This window comes from Arachis ipaensis, chromosome B4 (assembly GCF_059453495.1).
Source record: "Arachis ipaensis isolate K30076 ecotype BB chromosome B4, ASM5945349v1, whole genome shotgun sequence".
Taxonomy (NCBI): Eukaryota; Viridiplantae; Streptophyta; class Magnoliopsida; order Fabales; family Fabaceae; genus Arachis; species Arachis ipaensis.
In genome coordinates this window covers 73,680,919-73,691,003 of record NC_142439.1, presented here as the reverse complement: position 1 = coordinate 73,691,003, position 10,085 = coordinate 73,680,919, and the positions used below count along the sequence as shown (strand labels likewise).

The 10,085-nt window shown below is 38.7% G+C and overlaps 1 non-coding gene across 1 annotated transcript; it reads right to left on the bottom strand.

The window, feature by feature from the left end:
* Positions 1-4,657: 4,657 nt before the first annotated feature.
* LOC148567930 (small nucleolar RNA R71) lies at positions 4,658-4,765 on the bottom strand. The gene has a single exon (XR_015881666.1). It is a non-coding gene; the product is annotated as a small nucleolar RNA R71 (small nucleolar RNA).
* Positions 4,766-10,085: the final 5,320 nt, after the last annotated feature.

Genomic DNA, 10,085 nt, shown 5'->3' with positions numbered 1-10,085 from the left:
ATAAAATTACTTGAAATGTTAAATTTTACAGAAAGGTAAATGGAAAGAATAAAGAAGATGGAAGGAACCCTACAGAAAAATAACTCGATTGCAGACTCAGGATTTCTCTGGGGATATGAGTGTGCTTGAGTGTTTTCTGGGTTAAAGTTCCAACCCTTTTTTCCTAACACTTCTTAGTATTTATAGGCTAATCTTGCATAACTGACAATTAATTTACAATTAATTACAATTAAATACGAAATTACAAATTTGAAATGCAATCCCTCTTGGTAACTGTTCCCACCACATGATTATAGATATTCTCCATGATTTCCTTGTGTAATAAAAGCCACTAACTCTCCCACTTCTATGACCATTCGACCAGCTCATCGAAAGCCTTACACCATCTCTTGAATCGAATCATCTGTTCGATTAGCCCTGACTTATTTCGAATCAATTCGCTCTTACCAAAAATATTTTTTCGATCAACAAATTCTTTTCTTTGTTTTGACATGATGGATAGGTATGCAGAAGAATAGCATGATGAAAGGTACAAGGCAATGGATGGTGAAGATAGAATGAGGATAAAAAGTAAGCCACATGGTTTGGAAGGATTCTTCTTGGGAATAAAAATCTACACATCTTGAGAAGAGGGACCTAGATGACCGAAAAGATATGCTCAATAAAGAGGCAACTTTTGTCTTCATTCAACCTTGCATGCACACCGTTCATTCATAACCTTGCCCAAAGAATCCTAACCATCCATTCTTTATTAAAGCTTACTATAAATGGCTTCACTTGGACCGTGCACATGAACCAAAATGTTCATACTTCTTGTACTCTAGAAAATTCAGCTCTTGTGTTCTCTAAAGCTAAAACCCAACAACCATGTTTACATGCAATAAATCATTCTCATTCACTTCTTTCCACAACATTACCTAGCCTTTAAACCACCTTTTCATCAAGAGTGCATCACACTAGTCACCTCTCTTCCTAAACCTTCAACCTCTATTCGGGTAATTGATGAGCGGATAATTTATACCCTTTTTGGCATTGTTTTTAGTATGTTTTAGTTAGTTTTTATTATGTTTTTATTAGTTTTTATTATGTTTTTATTAGTTTTTATTTAAAAATCACATTTCTGGACTTTACTATGAGTTTGTGTATTTTTCTGTGATTTCGGGTATTTTCTGGCTGAAATTGAGGGACCTGAGCAAAAATCTGATTCAGAGGCTGAAAAAGGACTGCAGATGCTGTTGGATTCTGACCTCCCTGCACTCAAAGTGGATTTTCTGGAGCTACAGAAGCCCAATTGGTGCACTCTCAATTGCGTTGGAAGGTAGACATCCTGAGCTTTCCAGCAATATATAATAGTCTATACTTTGCCCAAGTTTTGATGGCCCAAACCGGCATTCCAAGTCAGCTTAAGAATTTTGGCGTCAAAACGCCAGAACTGGCACAAAAGCTGGCGTTTAACTCCAAGAAAAGTCTCTACATGTGAAAGCTTCAATGCTCAGCCCAAGCACACACCAAGTGGGCCCGGAAGAAGATTTCTGCATTAATTACTTATTTCTGTAAACCCTAGGCTACTAGTTCTCTATAAATAGGACCTTTTACTATTGTACTTTCATCTTGGTTCTTCTGGTTCCCTCTCTGGGGCCGAAGCCAATGACCACCATTATCACTTTTGTATTCTCAATGGTGGAGTTTCTACACACCATAGATTAAGGTGTGGAGCTCTGCTGTTCTTCATGAATTAATGCAAAGTACTGCTGTTTTTCTATTCAATTCACGCCTACTTCTTCCCTAAGATATTCATTCGCACTCAAGAACATGATGAATGTGATGATTATGTGACACTCATCATCATTCTCACCTATGAACGCGTGCCTGACAACCACTTTCATTCTACATGCTTACAAGCTTGAATGTGTATCTCTTGGGATTCTAATCTAAGATTAGAACCTTCGTGGTATAGGCTAGAATTATTGGCAGCCATTCTTGAGATCTGGAACGTCTAAACCTTATCTGTGGTAATATGAGTAGGATCTGGGAAGGGATGACTGTGACGAGCTTCAAACTCGCGAGTGTTGGGCGTGTGACAGACGCAAAAGGATCAATGGATCCTATTCCAACATGATCGAGAAGCGACAAATGATTAGCCGTGCGGTGACAGCGTGCGTAGAACATTTTCACTGAGAGGACGGGAAGTAGCCATTGACAACGGTGATGCCCAACATAAAGCTTGCCATGGAAGGGAGTATGAATGATTGGAAGAAGGCAATGGGAAAGCAGAGGTTCATGAGGAACAAAGCATCTTCATAACCATTTGAATCCGCCTGACTGAGATTTACAAGATGACCATAGCTTGCTTCAAGCCGACAATCTCCGTGGGATCGACCTTTACTCACGTAAGGTATTACTTGGACGACCCAGTGCACTTGCTGGTTAGTTGTGTGGAGTTGTGATAAAGAGTTGAGATTACAATTGTGAGTACCAAGTTGTTGGTGCCATTGATGATTACAATTCCGTGCACCAAGTTTTTGGCGCCGTTGCAGGGGATTGTTCGAGTTTGGACAACTGACGGTTCATCTTGTTGCTTAGATTAGGTACTTTTCTTTTTATTCTTCAGAATTTTTAAGAATGAATTCTAGAGTTTCAAGGTTATGTTGTTATCATCACAAAAGCTGATTGATTCTCATCAATTTAGCTGCTGAATGTAATGTCCTGCTGAAGCTTGGCTAACTTTGTCTAATCTTTTTAGACTGAAGCTTTAGACTAACATTGCATGATTCCTGGAATTCTTATTAAAAGTTTTGAATCTCTTTATTCTCTTTTCCATATAATTTTTGAAAAATCACAAAAAAATTTATAAAATCATAAAATCAAAAATATTTTTATGTCTCTTGTTTGAGTCTAGTGTCTAATTTTTAAGTTTAGTGTCAATTGCATGTTTCAATTCTTCTTGCATTTTTCAAATATATGCATTATGTTCTTCATTGATCTTCAAGTTGTTCTTGATGATTTCCTAGCTCTGATCTTTAAATTCTCTTGTTTTGTGTGTTTTGTTGTTTCTTACATGCATTTTCAAATTGTTATAGTCCTTAGTATACAAACTTCTATGTTTGGTGTCTTGCATGCATTGTTTATTTGATCTTAGTTGCATTTTTTTATTGTTTCTCATCATTAAAAATTCAAGAATATTTCAAAATTGTGTCTTTTCAAGTCAATAATACAGAGAATTGAAGATTCAGAATATTCATCAAAGGAATTAAACAGAAAAAGCTGGGGCGTTCAAAATGCCCAGTGAAGAAGGAAAACTGGCGTTTAAACGCCAGCCGGGGTACCTGGCTGGGCGTTTAACGCCCAAAAAGGTAGCATTTTGGGCGTTAAATGCCAGAATGGATACCATTCTGGGCGTTTAATGCCAGCATGACACTAGAGGGAAGATTTTGTTTTTAATTAAAATCTTTTTCAAATCTTCATAATTTTTCAAAATCAAATCTTTTTCAAATCATATCTTTTCAATCATATCTTTTCAAAATCAATTTCTTTTCAATTTTTTTTATTTATTACTATTTTCGAAAATCCTTGCTACAATTAATAATTTAATTCAAAATTTTCTAGTTGTTACTTGCCTATTAAGAAAGGATCAAAAGTTTTAATTCTAGAATCATATCTTCTAATTTCTTGTTAGTCAAGTAATCAACTTTAATTTTAAAACTTTCTCTTTTTAATTTGATTTTCAATCATATCTTCTCAATCATATCTTTTTAATCACATCTTTTTCAAAATTAAGTTTCAATCATATCTTTTTGATTTCTAATTTCAAAATCTTTTTCAAAAATCACTGAATTTCTTTCCCAATCTTAATTTTCGAAAAACCTTTACCAAATTTTCAAAATTTCTTTTAATTATTTCAAAATCTTTTACTTCAATTTCAAAAATTCTTCCCCTCTTCTCACATCCTTCTATTTAAGGACTAACACTCCTCCACTATCAACAATTCGAACTCTATCCCTCTTGATAAGTTCGAATTCTTCTCTTTCTACCTCCTCCTTCTATTTTTCTTTTTCTCTGACACCTCAAGGAATCTCTATACTGTGACATAGAGGATTCCATACTTTCTTCTTCTTTCTTTCATATGAGTAGGAGTAAGGACAAAGATATTCTGGTTGAGGCTGATCCTGAACCCAAAAGGACCTTGAAGAGAAAGCTGAGAGAAGCTAAAGTACAACTCTCTGTAGAGGACCTAACAGAGCTTTTCAAACAAGAAGAAGCCATGGCAGCCGAAAACACCAACAATGCAAGGAAGGTGCTTGGTGACTTTACTGCACCTACTCCTGACTTCTATGGGAGAAGCATCTCTATCCCTGCCATTGGAGCAAACAATTTTGAGCTTAAGCCTCAATTAGTTTCTCTAATGCAACAGAATTGCAAGTTTCATGGACTTCCATTGGAAGATCCTTATCAGTTCTTAGCTGAATTCTTGCAAATCTGTGGCACTGTCAAGACTAATGGGGTTGATCCCGAGGTCTACAAGCTTATGCTTTTTCCCTTTGCTGTAAGAGACAGAGCTAGAACATGGTTGGATTCACAACCTAAAGAAAGCCTGAACTCTTGGAAAAAGCTAGTCAATGCCTTCTTGGCAAAGTTTTTTCCACCTCAAAAATTGAGCAAGCTTAGAGTGGAAGTCCAAACCTTCAAACAGAAGGAAGGTGAATCCCTCTATGAAGCTTGGGAAAGATACAAGCAATTGATCAGAAGGTGTCCTTCTAACATGCTTTCAGAATGGAGCATCATAGGTATCTTCTATGATGGTCTGTCTGAACTGTCCAAAATGTTATTGGACAGCTCTACTGGAGGATCTCTTCATCTGAAGAAGACGCCTGCAGAAGCTCAGGAACTCATTGAAATGGTTGCAAATAACCAATTCATGTACACCTCTGAAAGGAATCCTGTGAATACTGGGACAAATCAAAAGAAAGGAGTTCTTGAGATTGATACTCTGAATGCCATACTGGCTCAGAACAAAATATTGACTCAACAAGTCAATATGATTTCTCAGAGTCTGTCTGGAATGCAAGCAGCAATAGGCAGTACCAAAGAAGCTTCATTTGAAGAAGAAGCTTATGATCCTGAGAACCCAACAATGGAAGAGATGAATTACATGGAAGATTCCTATGGAAACACTTACAATCCTTCATGGAGAAATCATCCAAATCTCTCATGGAAGGACCAACAGAGGCCTCAATAAGGCTTCAATAACAATAATGGTAGAAGAAACAAGTTTAGCAATAGCAAGCCTTTTCCATTATCTTCTCAGCAACAGACAGAAAATTCTAAGTAGAGCCACTCTGACTTAGCAACTGTAGTCTCTGATCTAATTAAAACCACCCAAAGTTTCATGACTGAAACAAGGTCCTCCATTAGAAATTTGGAGGCACAAGTAGGTCAGCTGAGTAAGAAAGTTACTGAACTCCCTCCTAGTACTCTTCCAAGCAATACCAAAGAGAATCCAAAAGGAGAGTGCAAGGCCATCAACATGACCCACATGGCCGAATCTGGAGAGGAGGAAGAGGCAGTGATCTCTATTAAGGAAGATCTTACTGGACGTCCACTGGCCTCCAAGGAGTTCCCTCATGAGGAACCATGGGAATCTGAGGCTCACACTGAGACCACACAGATTCCATTGAATTTACTTCTGCCATTCATGAGCTCTGATGAGTATTCTTCCTTAGAAGAGGATGAAGATGTTACTGAAGAGCAAGTTGCTAAGTACCTTGTAGCAATCATGAAACTAAATGCCAAGTTATTTGGTAATAAGACTTGGGAGGATGAACCCCCTTGCTCACCAAAGAACTGGATGACTTGACTAGGTAGAGATTACCTCAAAAGAGACAAGATCCTGGAAAGTTCTCAATACCTTGCACCATAGGCACCATGACCCTTGAAAAGGCTCTGTGTGACCTAGGGTCAAGCATAAACCTCATGCCTCTCTCTGTAATGGAGAAACTAGGAATTTTTGAGGTGCAAGCTGCAAGAATCTCATTAGAGATGGCAGACAATTCAAGGAAACAGGCTTATGGACTTGTAGAGGATGTCTTGGTAAAGGTTGAAGACCATTACAACTCTGCTGATTTCATAATCTTAGAGATTGGGAAGTGTATGGATGAATCCATCATCCTTGGCAGACCCTTCCTAGCCACAGCAAAAGCTGTGATTGATGTTGACAGAGGAAAATTAGTCCTTCAAGTGAATGAGGACTTCCTTGTGTTTAAGGCTCAAGGATCTCCCTCTGTAACCATGGAGAGGAAGCATGAAAAGCTTCTCTCAATACAGAGTCAAACAAAATCCCCACATTCAAACTCTAAGTTTGGTGTTGGGAGGCCACAACCAAACTCTAAGTTTGGTGTTGAGAGGCCATCATCATGCTCTGAGTATCTTTGAGGCTCCATGAGAGCCCACTATCAAGCTACTGACATTAAAGAAGCGCTTGTTGGGAGGCAACCCAATTTTATTTATTCTCCATTGTTATTTTATGTTTTCTATAGGTTGATGATCATGTGAAGTCACAAAAACAATTGAGAAAGCAAAACCAGACTGAAAAACAAAATGAAAAATAGAACACCTTGGAAGAGAAGCTTACTGGCGTTTAAACGCCAGTAAGGGTAGCAGAATGGGCGTTAAACGCCCAGTATGGCACCATTCTGGGCGTTTAACGCCAGAAATGGGCACCAAACTAGCGTTTAACGCCAGAAAAGGGCAAGAAGCTGGCGTTAAACGCCAGAAATGGGAAGCAACTTGGCGTTTAACGCCAGGATTGGCAGAAAAGGGTGTTTTACACGCCACTTGGTGCCGGAATGAGAAATTCTTGACACCTCAGGATCTGTGGACCCCACAGGATCCCCACCCACCCCACCTCTCTCTCTCTTCTTCACCCATTCACCAATCACCTCAATACCTCTTCCCTAAAACAAACCCCTCACCTATCAAATCCCACCATTCTCTTCACCACTCACATCCATCCTTCATAAAACCCCACCTACCTCACCATTCAAATTCAAACCACTTTTCCACCCAAACCCACCCATAATGGCCGAACCATACCCCCTCTCCACTACTATATAAACCCATCTTCACTCTTTCATTTTCACACAACATACACACTACTTCTCCCCCTTGGCAGAAACATTAAGCCCCCTCCATCTCCTCTATTTCTTCTTCTTCTACTCTCTTCTTTCTTCTTTTGCTCGAGGGCGAGCAAACCTTCTAAGTTTGGTGTGGTAAAAGCGTTGCTTTTTATTTTTCCATAACCATTTATGGCACCTAAGGCCGGAGAAACCTCTAGAAAGAGGAAAGGGAAGGCAAAAGCTTCCACCTCCGATTCATGGGAGATGGAGAGATTCATCTCAAGGGTGCACCAAGACCACTTCTATGAAGTTGTAGCCAAGAAAAAGGTGATCCCCGAGGTCCCTTTCAAACTCAAAAAGGGTAAATATCCGGAGATCCGACATGAGATTCGAAGAAGAGGTTGGGAAGTTCTCACCAACCCCATTCAACAAGTCGGAATCTTAATGGTTCAAGAGTTCTATGCCAATGCATGGATCACCAACAACCATGATCAAAGTGTGAATCCGGACCCAAAGAATTGACATAGAGGAAGACATCCTCATCGACGAGGATAAGCCCATCACTAAGAAAAGGATGGAGCAAATAAGAGAACCTCACCATGAGCAAGAGGAAATTCCTCATCATGAAATCCCTGAGATGCCTCAAGGGATACATTTTCCTCCACAAAACTATTGGGAGCAAATCAACACTTCCCTAGGAGAATTAAGTTCCAACATGGGACAACTAAAGGTGGAGCACCAAGAGCATTCCATCCTCCTCCATGAAATTAAAGAAGACCAAAGAACCATGAGAGAGGAGCAACAAAGGCAAGGAAGAGACATTGAGGAGCTCAAGCACTCCATTAGATCTTCAAGAGGAAGAACAAGCCACCTTCACTAAGGTGGACCCGTTCTTTAATTTCCTTGTTCTTTATTTTCTGTTTTTCGAAAATTATGCTTATGTTTATTTATATTTGTGTCTTTATTACATGATCATTAGTGTCTGAGTGTCTATGCCTTAAAGCTATGAAAATGACTCCATCACTTTTCTTAAATGAAAAATGTTTTTAATTGAAAAAGAAAAAAGAAGTGCATGAATTTCGAATTTTAAAACAGTTTAATTATTTTGATGTGGTGGCAATACTTTTGTCTTTCTGAATGAATGCTTGAACAGTGCATATTTTTGATATTGTTGATTCATGAATGTTAAAGTTGTTGGCTCTTGAAAGAATGATGGAAAAGGAGAAATGTTATTTGATAATCTGAAAAATCATAAAATTGATTCTTAAAGCAAGAAAAAGCAGTGAAAAGCTTGCAGAAAAAAGGATATATGCAAACAAAAAAAAAAGAGAAAAAGAAAAAAAGCAAGCAGAAAAAGCCAATAACCCTTTAAACCAAAAGGCAAGGGTAAAATAAAAAGGATCCAAGGCTTTGAGCATCAGTGGATAGGAGGGCCCATAGGAATAAAATCCTGGCCTAAGCGGCTAAACCAAGCTGTCCCTAACCATGCGCTTGTGGCGTGAAGGTGTCAAGTGAAAACTTGAGACTGAGCGGTTAAAGTCGTGGTCCAAAGCAAAAACAGTGTGCTTAAGAGCCCTGGACACCTCTCACTGGGGACTTTAGCAAAGCTGAGTCACAATCTGAAAAGGTTCACCCAGTCATGTGTCTGTGGCATTTATGTATCCGGTGGTAATACTGGAAAACAAAATGCTTAGGGTCACGGCCAAGACTCATAAAGTAGCTGTGTTCAAGAATCAACATACTTAACTAGGAGAATCAATAACACTATCTGGATTCTGAGTTCCTATAGATGCCAATCATTCTGAACTTCAAGGGATAAAGTGAGATGCCAAAACTGTTCAGAAGCAAAAAGCTAAAAGCCCCGCTCATCTAATTAATACTGATCTTCATAGATGTTTTTGGAATTCATTGTACATTCTATTCTTTTTATCCTATATGATTTTCAGTTGCTTGGGGACAAGCAACAATTTAAGTTTGGTGTTGTGATGAGCAGATAATTTATACGCTTTTTGACATTGTTTTTAGTATGTTTTAGTTAGTTTTTATTATGTTTTTATTAGTTTTTATTTAAAAATCACATTTCTGGACTTTACTATGAGTTTGTGTGTTTTTCTGTGATTTCAGGTATTTTCTGGCTGAAATTGAGGGACCTGAGCAAAAATCTGATTCAGAGGCTTAAAAAGGACTACAGATGCTATTGGATTCTGACCTCCCTGCACTCGAAGTAGATTTTCTGGAGCTACAGAAGCCCAATTGGCGTTGGAAAGTAGACATCCTGGGCTTTCCAGCAATATATAATAGTCCATACTTTTCCCAAGATTTGATGGCCCAAACCGGCGTTCCAAGTCAGCTTAAGAATTCTGGCATCAAAACGCCAGAACTGGCACAAAAGCTGGAGTTAAACGCCCAAACTGGCACAAAAGCTGGCGTTTAACTCCAAGAAAAGTCTCTACATGTGAAAGCTTCAATGCTCAGTCCAAGCACACACCAAGTGGGCCCAGAAGAAGATTTCTGAATTAATTACTTATTTCTGTAAACCCTAGGCTACTAGTTCTCTATAAATAGGACCTTTTACTATTGTACTTTCATCTTGGTTCTTCTGGTTCCCTCTCTAGGACCGAAGCCAATGACCACCATTATCACTTTTTTATTCTCAACGGTGGAGTTTCTACACATCATAGATTAAGGTGTGGAGCTCTGCTGTTCTTCATGAATTAATGCAAAGTACTGCTGTTTTTCTATTCAATTCACGCCTACTTCTTCTCTAAGATATTCATTCGCACTTAAGAACATGATGAATGTGATGATTATGTGACACTTATCACCATTCTCACCTATGAATGCGTGCCTGAAAACCACTTCCGTTCTACATGCAAACAAGCTTGAATGTGTATCTCTTGGGTTTCTAATCTAAGATTAGAACCTTCGTGGTATAGGCTAGAATTATTGGCGGCCATTCCTGAGATCCGGAAC